At 50.6% G+C, this 17,895-nt stretch overlaps 1 protein-coding gene across 1 annotated transcript in view; it reads right to left on the bottom strand.

Annotated features, from left to right (window-relative positions):
- Positions 1-13,169, bottom strand: part of LOC102567866 (ephrin type-B receptor 5) — a 113,029-nt gene extending 99,860 nt beyond the window's left edge. Inside the window, exon 1 of the mRNA XM_006271790.4 lies at positions 13,079-13,169. The gene's annotated coding sequence lies outside the window, so the exon portion shown is untranslated. The remainder of the gene's footprint in view (positions 1-13,078) is intronic.
- Positions 13,170-17,895: the final 4,726 nt, after the last annotated feature.

Raw genomic sequence — 17,895 nt, 5'->3', positions numbered from 1 at the left:
CCTGCCCTCTCTATGCAGTATAAATAAGGACTCAGAAGAGTTTGGTTGTCGATTTGTAGCAAAAGGATCATTCCTTCCAAGTGTTTCTTAGGCATTTGAATTAAATATGTACTGCGCAATTTTTTTAAAGGAGGTTGGATAAAAACTCCTTCCCCATCATTCAGGTTTTATTTGCTTCACAACATTTGATGTAATAATCTCGGCAGCTCATCAAGCTCTACTGGGTCTTCCAAGAAAAACTGGCAAGATTCAAATTTCAGTGCTAAAAACTGGCAGGAAAACATACCTTAAGACCATCCTTGTAGCCTCTTTTATATATCATAAAGAACGGAGAACAGATAGAAACCCATTTTCCACTGTGAATGCTACTGTTCAGATGTCGTGTAAAAGCTGTCCTAAAAACACAATGACCGAAGTGATGGAGAAATTATTCCCTTTGAATTTTCGCATAATAAAAGAAAACGTGCCCAAAGGAAAAAAATTGTGGCTGCCCCATCTCATTTATCTTTTTCTGATAACACAAAGTCTGCTGATTCACTGGACTCTTCTGATCAATCTCAATCTTGTGTGTCTGGGGAAGCTTCCCTGCATGTAACCATGTAAAAAGTCCTTGAAATGTGTTTTTATCTAGTAGGACAGGGACATCAAACATGGGACTCCTGACAGACCAGGGAATTTGAGAATGAGGCTAGTGCAGGGGGTGGGCCCTGCTAAGGAATCCAGGGCTATGGGCCCCTGCTGGGAATAGCAACGGTGGCAGTGGGCACAAGGGCTGTGCCAACACAGAGCCACTTGCCCCTCCACGACGTGTCCCACTGCCTCCATAGCCGTCTCCGCCACCACCACCAGGTCCAGATCCAGCCCACAAGGAGCTCCATGGTCTGCACCCAACCCGCAGGGGTGCGAGGTGTGTTTGGCATCCCTGTACTAGGAAATAAACTCAATGCAGTTCACCTTTACATGTGGAATTGTTGAAAAACTGTATTAGTAGAGGGGATATGAGGAGGTATAATGATTTTGACAGAAAAAAAAATGGTGAACTGACAGCCCCCAGAACAGAGCACTAAACCTTTCTTGATGTGGCTTCTTAAGGGGATGTTATCAAATACTAAGCATGAAAAACTCCCTTGAGAATGAACTATACCCAAGAGGGTCAGTCTATGCAGCATTATATTTAACTAACTGAATGGAAACTAAATTCATATCTATAGCATTCAGATTTTTTGCAAAAAAAAAAATAAAGGATTCTCTGTGACCTCTTGAGGTGCCATGGGCAAGTGTGACCCAGGATCCCTGCTCTGTACTTCCCAGCTTCCCTGCAGTCTCTACAATTGTAGGCCAGTGACCAGCTTGATAAATGATAAATATACATGTTCTTGGGGAGCTATGCATGTCCTTGGTGGGGAAATATGCATGTTCTTGAATGTTTATTTATTTATTTTGCAAAGCTGACATCTCCCTTCCAGCACTAGTAGTAAGAACAAAGTTTGGATGAACACTTTTACATCTACATTTACTTTTGTGGCAGAGACCCCCACAATCCTTCAGATAAGCAAGTCAGAAAACATCAAGGAGATGTCTTGCATCAAAATGCGTAACATTCTGATACAAAACTCGGAGAGAAATAAATAATTTCCCCAAACAATGTTCAGGCAATGGAAGTTGGAGAGAAAGAGCCAGTGACCCTGAGAACAGGGTATAACCTTCTGTGAGGTGTGAAATACTAGAAACAAGCTTCACTTGAATGAGACACAGATTTGGTTTATTCCGAGGCTAAACTTCATGTTTTATTCCCTACAATTTCGTACACTGACGAAGGGGGAATTATTATAATGCCCATTTTTTTCGAGACAAGGTTCTTTGGGTAATCTGATATCTTTTATTAAACCAACTCAAATAGTTGGAAAAGTTCTTCTTAGCAAGCTTTCGGGCACAAACACCCTTCGTCAAGCTGAGGAAGCATCTGCAGATGGTCTCTGCTCTTCCTGGAGTTTTTTTTTCTACCAGCATAACCTAAAATACAAAAGTCTGGATAAGGAGAACTCCAGTACCTAAAGGAAGATGTATATTAATAAATGTTACTATTCCCTATATTAAATTATGGACAAAGGCTGGCAGAATTGCCATGAAAATTAACCAGGTAAGGCACAAAATTCATTGACTTGCACTGAACTTGATGGGGGGAGGGGGGGAGGGGGGAGAGAGAAAAGACCTCTAAAGCTATGTTAACTCATTTATCCAAACTGTATTGCTCTTCCTGAGCAAAAGTTCCCAAAATTTGGCTCATTTGCTGGGGTTTTTTTACTGTAGAATTTGCTGTACAAGCCACCTTCATTTCACTTAGCAGTTCCCCCTTCTCCTATCTTTTGTATTTCAATTCCCTTTTATTTAGAAACCCTGCTTTCTCTAAGTCCATTCATAGCATGAGAAACAGGCTGTTACCTACAAAAGCTTATGCCTCTATGAGCCAGTTAGTCTCCTGCTACCATCCTGCCTTGCCTTCTGCCTTTACTTTATTTGTAGACATGACTTCTTGGAGAATTATAAAAGGCACAAGGATGTTTTAAGTGAAACAGGGAGTATATCCCTTCTGATAGTTAATTTGTTTCCTCCTATATATCAACCTACCGTAAATTACAATCAGCATCTTTTTTGTTGTAATTTCATTTATTTCCCATTTTGCTTTTGATAGCATGGAGACTTTAAAATGGGCCAAACTTGCCTAAAATGTCAGGTGATCAAAACTCAGGATTCCTGTTTCAAGGGAAATTCAGACATCTCAACATTCCTAAATTTGAACTAAAACCAGAAGATGACAAAATTTCCTACGAAACAAAATTTCTAAAGAATTTATCACGGTGTTTTGTTTCAATACATTCAGTAGGCTTTTTTTGATCCAGGAGCTGGGTCTGGATTTTTAGAAAAACTGTTCAGTCATTTAGGAGTTACATAGGGCTACAAACATCTTAAATTTTACTGACTTTCCTCCGTGTTCCTCTGTTAACAAATCACTTGGCTGCAAATGCATCAAAATTCTGGCTCAGTGCAGCTCAAAATACTCTCAGGTATCAGCTAGATTTAGTTTTAAAAGGTAAATTGAGCGTTAGCGTGGCTCTTCACTACTGTTTCTATTCAAGCCAAGCAAAGCCAAGTTGAATGCTTCCTTGTAAAACAGCCAGCCGAGAGCATAAGCAGAGAAGCAGCGAAGCATAATTCCCTTGCTATGTGAGGCTGCCCTGGGCAGATGCCTAGGCCTTCTCCTCCAGGCTCCCTTCATACAGCTCCTCACTGTACCAGCTCACCCTCCTACTCTACCCTTTGGCACCCTGCTGCACCAATTCAGGCTGGTCTGGCTCAAAATGCTGTTTTTACAGGATGGCCTTTGAGTAGGAATTGGGGAAGGATGAATCAGCTTCCACCTTGCTGATTTTCTTGGATTTTTCTGGTTGCATTGACAGGCAGCGAATTGAGCAACCTTTAACTGCAACTGGCAAATTAAAGTATTTGGTGTGGAAATATATACACAGAAGTATAAGGAAATGAGAAAGATGGAGGAAGAACACAGTCCAGGGGGCAGCTCCATTGTGCCTCAGGCTACTGCTATGACTGGGCTTGCAGGCAGGGGTTTACCTTGGGAAATGTGTGTTCCTGTCTGCTCTACAATGAGCAGGAGCCTCATGCTGCCATCATGCACAGAGTATGTGCAGGAAAAAAACCACAAGAGCACTGGCATGGCCCTTATGGAGATGCAGTTGGGCAGTGCTTCTTAGTCCAGTGTTTGGCCACACAGACTGGAGAGCCAGTGGATCCAGCTTGTGGAGCAGGGGGCTTCAGCAGCATGTTGGTGGCAGGAGGCTTTGCCCACACTTTTACTGTGGCTGGGCAGTGAGGAACTGCACCTAGGACAGGTGACTACCACTTGTGTGCAGGTTGCCACCACTTTTTCAGGCCCCCAGCTGCCCACCTCTAGCACAAGTGTGGGCAAAACCATTGACAATTCCCAGCCGACAGCAAAGCAGAGCCAAATCATTCAAGCTCCCAGCTCTGTTGTCGGTCACTGTCCTATCCTGTACATACTGCTGTGAGAGTGGAAGCATGGCACAGAGCACAACCTGGCCACCGGCAGCCAGGGAGTTAACTCCCAACTCAGTTCTTTCACAGACTTGAGGCCCAAGCCCTTGCTTTGGGAAACCCTATGAGAACAGCTGATTCCCCAGAGGCTTCACTTCCTGGTCCATTACTCCTCATCCAATCTGTTTCTCTCTCCATCCTCTCATAGCCCCCCTGCTCCACCCTCCTCCTTTCCTGACACCTTTTCCCAGTTTATTTTCCCAGCCAGCCCAAGTTTACGCTAGAGCTCCCTGACACTTCCCTCACCCCACTTCTATCTACTTACTTTCCCTTCTATATTGATTCACAGTCCCCCTTGCCTAGCCAGTCCCAGTCTCTGCCCTGGGAAATCAGAGCTGCTCCCTAGACGACTGGGCTGCACTGCAAGCTGTGCTTTTGGGGGGTTTTTTTGTTGCTGTTTCTGCTATCATTTCTGCCTACTAAAGTGCAGGAACAAAGGCTGACAGAACACCAGTTAGCAAGCTTTTCCCACACCGCCAAGGAAGCTGGTCCACAGCACGCACACGCAGGGCTCCACCTGTGGCTAACATTTACCCCTTGTAGTTCACCGGCTATTCCCCTTCCCTACATCCCAGAGCTGTCAGGGGCTCTTTTGCATACAGCTGGAAATGCTGCAATGGACTGCACTTCCTCAAGTGGCATCATGCATAGGGCAGCAGCTTGGGAGTGGAGAGAACAGGAGTTCTAGCTCTAGCTCTGCTCCTGTTCCTATAAAAAGAAGCGATACTAATGCAGGGTACCTATCATGCTGTGTTTGGATTTCCAAGGAGGAAAATGCAAAGCAGTGCAACAAGTATTACTAATAGAAACCTTGCTGCTTCTAAGGATCCTCTCTGCTATGAAAATGTTACTGTGCGAGCTTTAAAGAGGAACAAGAGTTGCTTGAAACATAGTTTGAGCTAATGTGCACAGCCACTTTGGGAAACTGATGTGCACAGCAATCCTTGAGGTGACAAGGATTTCTTCAATCCTCTGCCAAATTAACACCATCCCCAACAGGAAGCATGCCATAGGCTGATCCAGCAGAAGCAGGTCATGAGGGTGATGGAACCAAGAAGGATTTTAGCAGGTTTGTGGTGGCAAACAGCAGGTAAGCACAGATCAACATAACCCTTGTAGTGGAGCACCTCCAACTGGATGGAAACTCAGGGAGACAGCTGGGGTCCCATCATAGAAGGACTAGCAGTAGGAGGGAGTGTGGGCAGAAAGATTCAACAGCAGGGTTAGATTCAATGAGGATGCTCTCAAGGATCAGGAATTAAGAGAGGAGCCCTGAACTCAGAAAGGAAGCTAAAGGAACAGGACATCTGCCCAGTCTATGATGGGAAGGAAAGTGGGAAGCCCCGGGGGTTCAAGATCAGCATTATCTTCTTCACTTTTCTAATGCTTCAACTGAACAGCAAGCACCCCAACCTGCCTGGGTACTTCCCCTACACTTCTTTAGGAAAACCTTGAAGCCAGAGTCACCTCAGCTTGCCTTTATCCCACACCATGAACCACACAGATGTTCATCTTAGGCACTAGCTCTTCCAGACTCAGGATCCAGGCTGGGCCATCTTCACCCAAGCCCCAGGACCTGTAGTGCAAGGTGTGCAGGGGAGGGAGTGGGGAAAGGTCTATATACCACTGGTGGGTCATCTCCAACCAGCTGGCCAGTTCTAGCTCTTTGCTTGAATCAGTTAGCCCTTAATAAACCTCATCCTGGAGACAGCCAGTGGGGAATGAAATGAGACTGGAAAGGCAGGGGCAGGTACAGGGCTGCTTGGGCAAGGGGGCTGACTGGAGTGATGGATGGAGCAGGAAAGGGGTAAAAGTGTAAGAGAAGGAGCAGCTGAATGCAGTGTCAGCCTGGCTGGGGTTACAGCTCCCCACCAAGAACACGCATATTTATCATTTATCAAACTAGTCACTGGCCTACTATTGTAGAGACTGCAGGAAAGCTGGGAAGTACAGAGCAGGGATTCTGGGTCACACCTGTCCATGGCACCTCAAGAGAATCTGGCAGGCCTGGGTCCTCGCTGCCTCCTCCATCTTCAGCTCCTTGTTTCCCCGCACCAGTTTCATGTCCCACTCATGTTTAGGGAAAGGACAGTAAGAGTTCCAAAAAGGAGGAGGGTAAGCAACTCAGTGTGTGTGTGTGTGTGTGTGTGTGTGTGTGTGTGTGTGTGTGTGCGCGCGCACGCGTGTGTGTGTGCGCACGCATGTGTGTGTGCGTGTACATGCGCACGCACACACGTGCATAAGAGAGAGCGTGTGTAATAAATATTTCAGGCTCGTCAGATCTCTTTCCGATGTGTGTTTGGGTTATTTTTAGTGCCGGAGATGAAAGTAATAATGTATAAATCACAGAGCCCATCCTACCTCCTGCACGTCTCTCCAGCTCATCTATATTTCACTGGGTATACTGGGGACCATTCGCCCCATTACAGCTAGATGTGGCTGGATGACCAAGAGATAGTACCTAAAACGAAAGCAGGGCACAAAGCTTATCTGTCAGCTCCCCACCTCCCTCCTCCAGGCAGCAGCCTCTCTTGTTATAGTAGATTCAGGACATGTTGGGACAGACTATCTACAGAGATGGGAGCGACACCCTCCCTACAGGCCAATAGGAGAAGCGTGATCCCAAGAGTCAGGAAGGGAGAGAGGGCCTCTTCTTGGAGCCAGTCTCGTGTCTTTTCTTCCCTTTCCCAAACAAACTCTTCCCTACCCATTTTCAAAGATTTGGTCTAGTTCAGTCCATACCGCGGGGCTTCCACCCTTCCTCTGCAAGATCTGGCCACAGTCCAGCAAAGCCTGCCAGGTGGGCAATTGCCTCAATATTCCTCCTGGAATCCCCTGCCTCTGATAATCTCACCCTCTTTCCTGCTATTGTGAATTCCCCTCCCTAGCTCTTGCTCAACTTCTCTCTCACTCTCTCTCCTCTCAAGCTCACACCTTTCATGTGCTCCAAGCAGCCCTTCTCTAGTCACTACTTAGCTGATACCTGTCATTCTTTTCACAGCTCCTCGTAAATCCCCTGCAGCCCCTTAATCACTTCTGCTGCTCTTCTCTGAACTCTCGATTCATCAATGTCTGTCTGGCACTGAAGCACATGCAGTTAAATGTGAAGAGCCCAGACGCATTCTTATCCATGCTCTACAACAGAGAAGGTTACCTATTCCCAGGCCCCCGGATTAGATCTAGGGCAGGAAGGGAGGGAGAAGAGACAAACAGGCACACCCTAACCAGGAGCTGGTGTCCAAGGGATGTGTTAAGAAAGAAAAGCAAAAATCAGCCCAGGCTCAACTCTCATCCCTTGCCTCCTCCCCACATAGCTGTTAGCATCTTCATTGGGCACAAAAAATTTCTGGACCATTCATACTATGAGCCAGGCAGTCAGCACAGAAACAGCAGTAACTCTTTCCCTTATTTAACCCTTTCAGCCTTTCTACATATTGAGGCTGCCAGTGAAGAATATATTATTAATGGGCGAGGAGCCTACTCTCAATATTTTTTCATTTGGAGATGAAGATTCCACTCTTGGCCTGCTTCCAGGAGGTTGTTTGCTTTCTTCTCTCTTCAACCTTTTAATCTATTTATCATGAGAGGCAGAAGGAGCAAAATACATTTTGCCTATAATTTGCACGCACGCGCACACACAGATTGTGTGTGTGTGTCTGTGTGCGCATACGCGCGCATGGATGCTGGAGGTTCCCGGTGGCCTGAGATCTGAATTCCTACAACCTCCTTTAACGTCCTGTGGAGATGTGGGTTATCACTAATCAGCACCTCAGATTCAGGGCCTCCACGTCTCAAAAGAAGGGACACCTACCAATACAGATATTCCTAAATGAACAACCCTTGTGAGTGTTTGGGCCTGGCTCTCTGCAGCCTGGCACATGAGGACGTATGCCACCCTTTCCACAAACAATTCATTTCCCGAGCTCAGACTGGTTTTGGTGCTGGAAGCACAAAAGCCATAACAAAGCACATTAAAGTTTCAGACCTAACCCTGATGCGGCTGTCTGTGGGGAGCAAGTACTTTGTCATGCTGGTTTGTAAAATCCAAGTCAGGGAGGCTTGAAAGCAAGGCAATGAGCATGAGCAATCCAGCATCTCTGTTAGGCCAGAAAACAGCCCCTTCCATACTAAGAGAGCATCTGGGAAGACAGTCCCTAGCTCTGAGCACAGCAGGGGCAGCCACCTCCACTAGGCACTGCACTGAGGTGCTGGACACGAGCAAATTCATCTCCAGCCCCTGCCTCTGCCTCCCATCCCTAATAAAAACAAATCCAATGCCCCAAAGAAAGTAAAGCCAACACACAGGGAAACCCCCTGCACCCAGGGTGCTCCAATTGGCATAAATGACTGTGCTGCTTCTTCTTCCATATCCCAAATCACAACATACCCTGACAACTTCAAGCTGCAATGAGTAGCCAGAAATTAGTGACAGGGGGAAAGAGGGTCACGGAGACCTTTCCAGCACTGCCAGTACATTAGTGCCAGGTTAAGGAGAACTCCTTGTGTAAACACAGCCCAAGAAGGCACCAGCCAGCTCTGTGGGGAGGGCCCATGTTGGGATTCAATCCCGGGCAGGCGTCCTGAGCCAGCTCTGCCTCCCAGTCGCCAGAAATCCCTGCCTCCTCTATCTTGTAGTGCCAGAGAAGAATGTTTGTAACACAGCTTTCCCCTGGCACAACAGGCATCTCACTCCACTGCTCTCAGGATCAACCTTAGCCCATAAAAAGCATGTCCTCAAACCCCTGGGAAGTTCAGTTCCGATGGACAGCCGAGAGTCTGGATACTTGTTCAAACCTCCTGTCTGCAAACCATGTCAGGGAATCTCAAGCAATGGGTGCTCCTCTTTTTCCCCTCCCTTACAGAAACTCCATGAGAAAGGCAAGTCTCCTGGGGAACTCAAGCCCCCATAGACACACAGGCAGGCTTCTGCATCCCCTACTGCATAGCTGGAGTAGGCAGCTGGGTTGATCAGGGATGCACCTCACATAAGGGTCTATACTGGAAAGGAGTACTGTCACAGGGAGGAGAAGGAGCAACCCAAGGTCCATCTTTCGAACCCAAGGGTTGTGAGACAGAATGAAGATTTTCCTCTCCCGCTCTAAACCCTCAGGTTAAAACACAATTCACCCACGTGAAATGCTTTTCCTGGGAAAGAAAAGAAAAATGACTGAACTTTGAAAGAGCAAGCACACAGCAAAGGTCTCCTTTACCTGATGATCTTGGGAGGGGCAGCAGGGAAAGACTACCTGGAAAATAAAGCTGTGTGTGTATTTAAACTTGCAGGTAGAAGTTTTCATCCCACTGCAAACTATAAGCTAAAAGATTCATGTTTCACCTGTCAGTGTGCAGTGTTCAGCGTCAAGTGCTCCCTGAACACCAAGCAGCCTCCCCTCTGCCCTGGCCAGCTTCTTCACCCTCCTCATCCACTGTGCGTGTCTGAAGGAGTGATCAGTACATCATATTCAATCCAAATCTCCTTGACAAACTAGCTTTGACTATCAGAATGCACAGGGGCCTCCAGAGCCTTGGACATTTAAAACTGGTGACTGGAAGAGGCTGGATCCCAAGGCTGCTACCTGCCTCAGGACTTGGCCTCTCCAAGCACCTCTCAGGCAGTACCTCCTTGGTAAGAGGGCAGGGGGGCTTCTTCATCAGCTCAGAACCTTCCCAGTCGATTTTTGAGAGGCAAGGGTTTTTTTTCTACAAACACCACACTGGGGCTTCTGCTAAGTCCACACTTCTTTAACAGCTTGTGTATTGCCAGTGCACGTCAAAAACAATTCCTGGAGGCACTGGGATATTTCTTGTAAACACTGCATGTGTGCCTCTGGGAAGCAAGCACTGGCGTGTTTCATCTCTTTTCTTAAACACAAAGAAGAGTGTGATTCAAATTTAGCAAGCGAGTGCATAAAAATGGCACCTTCTCATTCAGCAGACCCACTCCCCAGGCATATCTGTAGTCAGAGCAGCTGCTCCAGCAACTAAAGTAGGATTCCCCTGCTCCTTGTTTCCAGGAGCTTTGCAAGAGCCAGTGCAACTCCACAGGAAAGAACTGGAGTTTGTCCCTCCTCCTGCATCAACAGAACTGCTCGCTAAGTTCCAGTGATACCTGTGCACTCACGGAGGTCCACAAGATTGCCCAGTTGCCACAGAGAGTGAATGGGAAGGGACTGAGTTTGACAAAGGTGCTAACATGCAGAACCTTGATTAATGGTGAGGCTAAGAGGGCTGGGAAAAAGAGTCCTTGCTGCATCTGTGGGCCTGGCACCTAAGAAAACAAGCTGTTCTTCATTTCACTGCCGTAAGAGAAGATAAAGCTGCCCAACCAAATACTGTATAGCAAGAGTTTTTCCTCCTTTTAAAACAGTATAAGGTACAATGGGAACATGAGCCTCATGCAGGCAGAGAGGGAGCTGAAGGAGAATGATGGGGGGCAGGCAAGCAGTGTGCCAGCTGCTGGAGATTTATCCTTGGGGAGCAGTACACTTTGCAGAGGTGCTTTCCCCCTCCCCTGATGGTTTTCTGTAAAATTGTTTTGCATGTGAACTGAGCACACTGGATCTCGAGTCTTTGACAGACAGTAAATATGGAGTCCCCAGTATCAGCTGCAGGCTCGCTTCCCTGAGCAGAGCCCTACCATCCAAACACAGTGACAATCAAAAAACCCCCAAAAAACAGCAGCCACAAGGACGTTCAGATTGCCCCAGCAGCATGGAGTCAGCCATACTGAGTGCGCATAATGCCTTCTACTGATCTGTCTCTCCTTCCCTGTGTATGTTAGGGCTGATGTGTTCATCATAAAATATGCAGGATATATGACACAGCCAACCTCACAGTGCTGTGTGAAGCCTAAAATCACAGTCAGGAGAAGCAAAAATTCACTGCTCATTAATAGTGCTTTTCAATTTAAACCAGCACTGGACAGAGGGAGGGATGCTATGGAGTTCATTCCCCCAAGGGCCTGAAAAGGGGCATAAGGAGCACAGGTACAGAAGGGGTAGTCTTGGTGGGAGCAGACCCCATGCAGGAGCAGCGAGCATGGCATCCTATACCCAAGCAGGCGTTTCAGGAAGCCTATGAGGGTGGCATGTCCAAGGTGGGCACTGCACATATGGGAGCAGCTGTGGAAGATGCAACTCCTAGATAAACCATGACGGAGCAGCTGATGTCTTATTGAAGGGCAGGAGGTGTACACCTGGATAGGTAGGGGACATGCATGAGAAAAGTGGGTGGGCACAAGGGAAATGATCCTGCCTGGCTTTCAGGAATAGGTATCTTTGCTGTGGGAATCAGTGGCAGCTCATGGGAGGAAGACACGCTGGGACACTTGCCTCCTTAAAGCCACTAGTCACCTTCCCCCAAGAACATTGACATCATGTCATTAGAAAGCATGCCAGCCAAAGGCCTGAGAAGACTGGGAAAACCATGAGAGAGGGACTCTCTTTCTATGCCAACACAGCCCACATCTTCCCACGCTGCTCTCCCCAAAGCCACTGCTGGGAACAGAGGAGGACCTCGGCATAAAGCAGGGAAACAACAGTCCCTTTCTTCCTGGCTCCTGCACTCAGATGAGAGGCAATCATCCCTCTCTGTAAGGCTCCAGGGCTGGGGGCCAGGAGGTGAGGATCCTTCCATGTACCAGGGCACCTGGCCACGCAGACCATTCTGGACGCCTCCATGACAGAAAGAGGTCAGCAGGCCAGAGGGAATTCGAGGAACAAGAAAAATGATTAAGGGGCTGTCGGGAGGGATTGATTTATGAGCAGAGATTAGGAACTAAACGTGCACAACTCAGCTAACAGTGTGAGCGCACAGGGTGGGGGAAGGGACATCACCGCCTGCCAGCACTCAGCAGGAGAGGGATTACTTAGGATGGTACAAGGGGGTTAAATCCACCAGATGAATGTTGAGCCAAAAGGATCACATAAGACTGGAGGTCAGGAAAGAGCAAGGATCGATTAGCGAGTGGAACAGTTCCCAATGGCAGCCACCGTGTTTGAGACATTTAACGCTGGAGCTGGACAAAGCCCTAGAATACAGACAACAGAGATCTACCCAGAAAGGGTGGTCATAGGTGGGGGGAGGGAAGGCGCAGAAGAGCTGCAACGAGGGTCTGTGGTTCCAGCAGGGGTCCCAGGGAAGCGAGAAGGAAGGTGCTCCGCTTCTGTCCCAGATGAGGCAGCAATTGCCCATGGGGGCAGGGGGACAAGGCAGCACCCAGCAAAGTAGCATCAGATGTGCTGCTGGGGGCCAGTCCCCACAGCCACTGCCTTCTGCTTAAGTAATCCAGTTCACTGTTTCCAGGAGCTCCCCCTCCCAATCATGAGCCACTACTATTACTATGGATCCCTCCGGAGACAGTCTTCCCCTTAGCCTCTTCCCTCCCTGGTGCCCACGAGCCTAGGAAGGCGATGTGGATCCACACTCCTCCCAGCCACGGTGGATGGGTACAGGGGCAGAGACGACGGTTTGAGTCAGATCATCCCTGGGGCGGGCGGGGGTCCCCAAGAGCAAAAGTAATGCTACCTGTCACACCCCCGACCCCAACCCATTCACACCCAGATTTCCATGGCCACTTGGACCGTCCGTGGCAAGTGGCATAAGGTTATCTCCTGCCTCCCTCCGCCACCTGGCAGGCACCGACCCGTGGAGAGCAGGACAGGGCAGGCACCCAGCAGGGCTCACAGCCCCGTCCCACGCAGGAGGGGTCGGCTCCCCAGAGCGCTCCCTGCCCCGGGAAAGCCCAGGTAGCAGCGGCAGAGCTACAGAGAGCAGAAAACCAAACTCCCTGAGAGAGACAGGCGCTGGGGGGAAGAAAGGAGTACTTGCCCCTGCACCATCCCTGCCGCAGCAAAGCCCGGACCCGGCTTCCAGGGGCGCTGCGCTGCCCGCCCTGCTCGCACCGGGCGCCTGACAGGCGAGGACCCGCTTCCCGCCGCGCTGGTACCTGGCTCGGGCTCCCTCGGAGGACGGGCTCCCCCTGCAAGACCCCGGGCGGCCTCCCGGGGCCGCTCCCGCTCACCCCGCCGCCGGGCAGCGGCAAAGTTGGACAAAGCGCATCTCGGCGGGGCCGCGCCCGGGCAGGGACAGCGGGCTCTTCCCTCCCGGCCCGGCCCGGCCCAGCCCGGCCCGGCCGCCGCTTCCTGAGGGGCGCCTTCTTCCTCTCGCTGTGTCCGCGGCCCCAGCTCCTCCCGCCCCGCGACCAGCCTCCACCTCCGCCTCCCTGCGGGCTCCGGGCACAGCGGCACCGGCAGCGCGGGGCGGAGCTGGGCGCCTCCCCCGCCCAGAGGGCGGAGCTCCGCGCCCCGCCCCGCCCGTCCCGCCCCGCCGCCGGGACAAGGGGCTGCGACCCGGCCGTGCGCGGGACATGCCCCGCCACCAGCTGGGGAGGCGCCCCCTGGGCAAAGCGAGGCTGTGCGAGCCGAGCCGCGGCAGCCCACGGCACCCACTCTGCGCCTGACAAAGGATGGGACTCGAAGGCCGCCCACGTTCCATCCTCCACAACGGGGAAGGGACTTGGCCTGTGGTGGGTTTAGGCTTAGTGAGGCCACGGGTGCCTGGTGCCCCCCCTCCGTCCCCAGCGACCGGGAGAGTCCCCCATGGCCAGTCTGGCCTGGCAACTGGCACCTCCTGAGTCAGGGAGGCATTCCCCCCCCAGCGGGCAGTTGGCAACCCCTGCAGGTAGTCACGCCAACACAAAAGGACCAGAGGCAGCCAGTGATGCTTCTCCTGGTGCCCTCTCTCCCCAGCTGGCACTCCTCTGCCCCTCACCTAAGTGGGGAACGCTGGCTGTCCCACTTCCCAGCCAACGTTCCTGCCTGTTCCCCCTGCCCATCACCTAAGCAAGAAGCATGGCCTGTGGAGCTGCACCGGTGCTCTCGGGGGGTGCACGTGCACCCCTTACATGTAGCCACTGAGTGGGGCTTGGTGCGCAGCTTCATTTTCGCCCCTGCCCCCACCCCCTTCGGGACCCAGCCAAGAAAAAGAACATTGGAGACAGCAGAAAACCAGGGAAGCAAATTCTTTGCTAGACTACTTCAAAAAAACCACGTTTAGAGCACAGTTTGCAGAAGAAGTTCTCAGAAAGCCTGGACCACTTTGCAACTTGCAACACTTATTAAGTTCAGTCCTTTGTCCGATTTGTCCTGCATTTTGGGGGGCCCCTGTCATCGGGGGCCCCATGCCACCGCACAGGTTCCATGGTAAATCCGCCACTGAACTTGGCACAGGCAGTCCTGGGAGGCGCCTGTTGCTGCTTCCAAGAGCAGGCTGCTGCATGGGTGAGGGCAGGGCTTGTGGCACACTGCGAGGCGCCTGGGCTTCTCCTCAGTGCCAGGTGCCGGGGCACACAGGCATGTGCAGTCTTAGCGGGTTGAGAAGATGGGCCCTCAGCCGGCTTGGGAGTTTGAACAGTTTGAACAGTCTCTTCCTCTACACTGGGCCCTTGCTGCCAGCACCGTACCTAGACTCCTGGCAGGCCTCGGTGAACTTTTAGTATCAGGCGCCCTTTCACCAGAGAGAATGAGAATAATCAAATAATGACCATTTTCAGGCCCCCTTTCTTTATGGGCTCCAGTTCACACATGCCTGTGTCTGGCCCTGCTGCTGCCCATCCTGCCACAGACCCATCAAAGCACCCAGCTCTGCCCCTTCTCCAACGCACAGCCCCTTGCCTAATCCCCTCCCTGGGGGTTCCCAGGCAGGCCACTCTTAATCCCTACAAACCTCTTCTCCCCCCACTCATAGTTAAACAGCCTGGTGCATTTTAATTCAGGGCCTGATTCTTAGTGATGCTGAGCACTGGCAATGCCTATTGACTTCCATGGGAGATGTAGCAACTCGGCCCTTCTCAGGATCAAGCTCTTACACAGCCCAGTCTGTAGTAAATTTTTGCACGTCCCTTCCTTTTCTCTCCCTTCTTACTACAAAGGGGAGCATCTGGCCCATAGAGAGGAGCAGTTAGGCTCCACCATAGCACTGGAAGGGGGAAAGGAAGGGAAATTGGACAAATAGCTGCTTTGCCACTTGGCCCACAGCATATTTCCTCCCCTGTGAGCTAATGGAATGGCCCCCCGCACAGCCTCCTCCTCCTCCTGGCAGAGTGAAAGCCAAGGCTGAAAGAGCTGCTGCTCTGAATGAAGAAGTTTGGGCAAAGTTCCTGTGTCACAGACACATGCACACATATGCAACATCCAGACCTGCTGTTTCCAATCTTGCAGGCCGGCAGCAAGAGGGGCGGAGAATCCCTCATTAGGGATTTTACTCTGAGGCGGTGTTTAAATTCTCTCCCTCTGCCATTGAAGAATGTTGCTGAGAGTGCATTTCCAGAAGGTGTTTAAAAATGTCTCTGATTTCCAAAATCTGACCCCTCTTCTGGTAAGCTTGTCTCATGTCAAAGAACATCCCGCAAGCGCACAAGGAGAATTCCCCACCCCCACCCCATTCATAGCCCAGACACAAACACACATACAAACACGCTGCATCCCTAGTCAGTGGGAATCCACCTGGCCCTGCTTCCACTTGAGTTAATGGTGATGCTCTTACATGTAGCAGAAGGATCAGCCCCATGGATTAGCATGTAATACACCGTAAGATCCACACATTAACAAATGCATGCATTCATACCAGAGGCGCACGCAGAATTGCGCGTACCAGACACACAAATATGTAGACGCACGCAGGCCTCACAATACATGCAACAAAAGGAAAAGGTGTACTTCTGAAAACAAAAGAGTGAATAGCAAAGCATAATCCATCTCTTAAATCCCCTCTCTGCGTGGAACATGTCGGGTCCTGAAAAGAAAAGAGATGGAATGTGCAGAGCAGACCACACAAACCAGGGAGACAAAACCACCCATGAGAGAATAGCAAAGGAGGGCAGGGAAGGAGGGGGTGTGAGATCAGGGGAATGGAGCTTCCTTGGAGAGAAAGAGAGAGAGGTGAAAGAGGGGGGCAGAGAGAACAAGACATGCACACAGAAAAATAAAAAGGAACAGGGAGTGAGAGAAAGGACAAGAGATGGAGAAAGAAAGAATGAGGCAGATGGGGAGAAGGAGGGCCTAGAGGTGGGAGAGAAAGGGAAGGGGGTAGTCAGGAAGCCAGGGAGCGGGCTGAGTGGAATAGGATGGGAACTAGTTGTTACCCATCAGGGACCATGCTTGGCCTCAGCCTCTAAAGCAGAATTCCTAAGCGACTTCTGATCAGATCCTCAAGGGACAAGATTAAATCCAAAATCCAAGAGAGCGCACTTTCCTAGTCCATCTCCTAGAGACGTCCCAGAAACGGGTAAGGTTAGCCCAGAGCCAGCCACGCTGTTTTCTCTCTTATTTTTTAGGGGCTTCCAAATCTTTTGGCCTTAATTTCTGGCTGCTGATCTCACCCATGGGGTTTGCTCTCCTGCTTCCCCTCCACCCTCCTGACACGCAGAGGAGCCCCCTGGCATAGGCAGAGGAGATCTGGGGAGGATAGATAGGGAATGTGGAAAGGAAACCAGAGGAAAGTGAACAAGGATGGAGGGAAAGAGAAGAATGCCATGCGGCTGTGGATGGGGCAGCTCTTGATCTGGCCAAGAGTCCCTAAGCTCTTCATTGTGCTTTGGTTGTGTATTTTGCTGCTTCTTTTTTTCAGCTGCATTGTAGCTCCTGAGGTTTTCCCACAGTGAGGAAACCCTCCCTGGGCCTCACCTCCACCCTGCAGGGAGGTGGGTGCTGCTGCCTATGAACTGCTGGGGACTGGGCTCCCCCCCATCTCCCTTCCATCACTATTAGCTTCTCTGAGCATCAGGGGTCCTACTGAGCCTCTTCCCCCTCCAGGCTCCTCCCTGCAGGGAAACCAAACACAAACCAGATGGGGAAAAAAATCAGTGCCCAAAGAAGATGCTGCTGCTGCCTGTCTTTATTATAGCTGTTATTTATTAGGTGTCACACACCTGAAGCTGTGCTGGGTCATAGCACAAGGGGTAGCCAGACAGGCCCCTGTCCACAGGAGCTAACAGCCCATCTATCTTCACACGTCTCTGTATTCCCTCCATCTGTCTGTCTCCCCCCGGCCCAGAAACATAATCCAGGCACATATTTAACATGCTCCTCACTTCAGGGTTGCAGCACCCGGGCTCACATTACTGACACCAGGGAGGTTTCAAGCTGTCTGAGCTCTGGACCAGGATTTGGGGCGTGCCCGAGCCTAGAGGCAGCTGCCTGCTGAATCCATGCCGGGTTTTGCTGCAGGCCTGGTTCCACGCTGGGACTGGGCACTCTGGGTGTATTTAGTCAATTTTGTGCAGACCTGCAGCCCAGCTGGGTGTGTTCAATAACAGCTGCCAGCTTTTTACCTGAATGCCCAGACCAGTGGATTAACTCCAAGCTCCCTAGGACATGAGACACCACAGGGATCCTGCAGCTGCAGAGGGAAAGGATGGAATAGCCCCCATGTGTCCTGTAGTCCTGGCTAAAGGACAGAATCCTGTGGCCCTGCGCCGCAGAGAGGTGAACGTGCGCCCTGCCTGCATGGGCTGTTGCTCTGTCCCGAGACCCTCAAGAATGCATAAATGTGTCTGACCACAGCACACCAGTGCCTGACCTCCCTACCCCCCCACACTAATTAACCCTCCTCAAGCCACCCCAATTCATTTCCAGATGCTGGACCTATTTGCAAAGCCAACACTTACCCCTCTCCGAAGATTTCTACTGCCATCCAGCTGCCAAACTGACCAGCCCTCATTCCTCACACTCTTGCCCTACTGCTGTCCACAGCACCTGGACTCTC

The sequence above is a fragment of the Alligator mississippiensis genome, chromosome 4 (assembly GCF_030867095.1).
Source record: "Alligator mississippiensis isolate rAllMis1 chromosome 4, rAllMis1, whole genome shotgun sequence".
NCBI lineage: Eukaryota > Metazoa > Chordata > Crocodylia > Alligatoridae > Alligator > Alligator mississippiensis.
The sequence above is the reverse complement of the archived record's forward strand: the minus strand, read 5'-3'. Positions and strand labels throughout refer to the sequence as shown.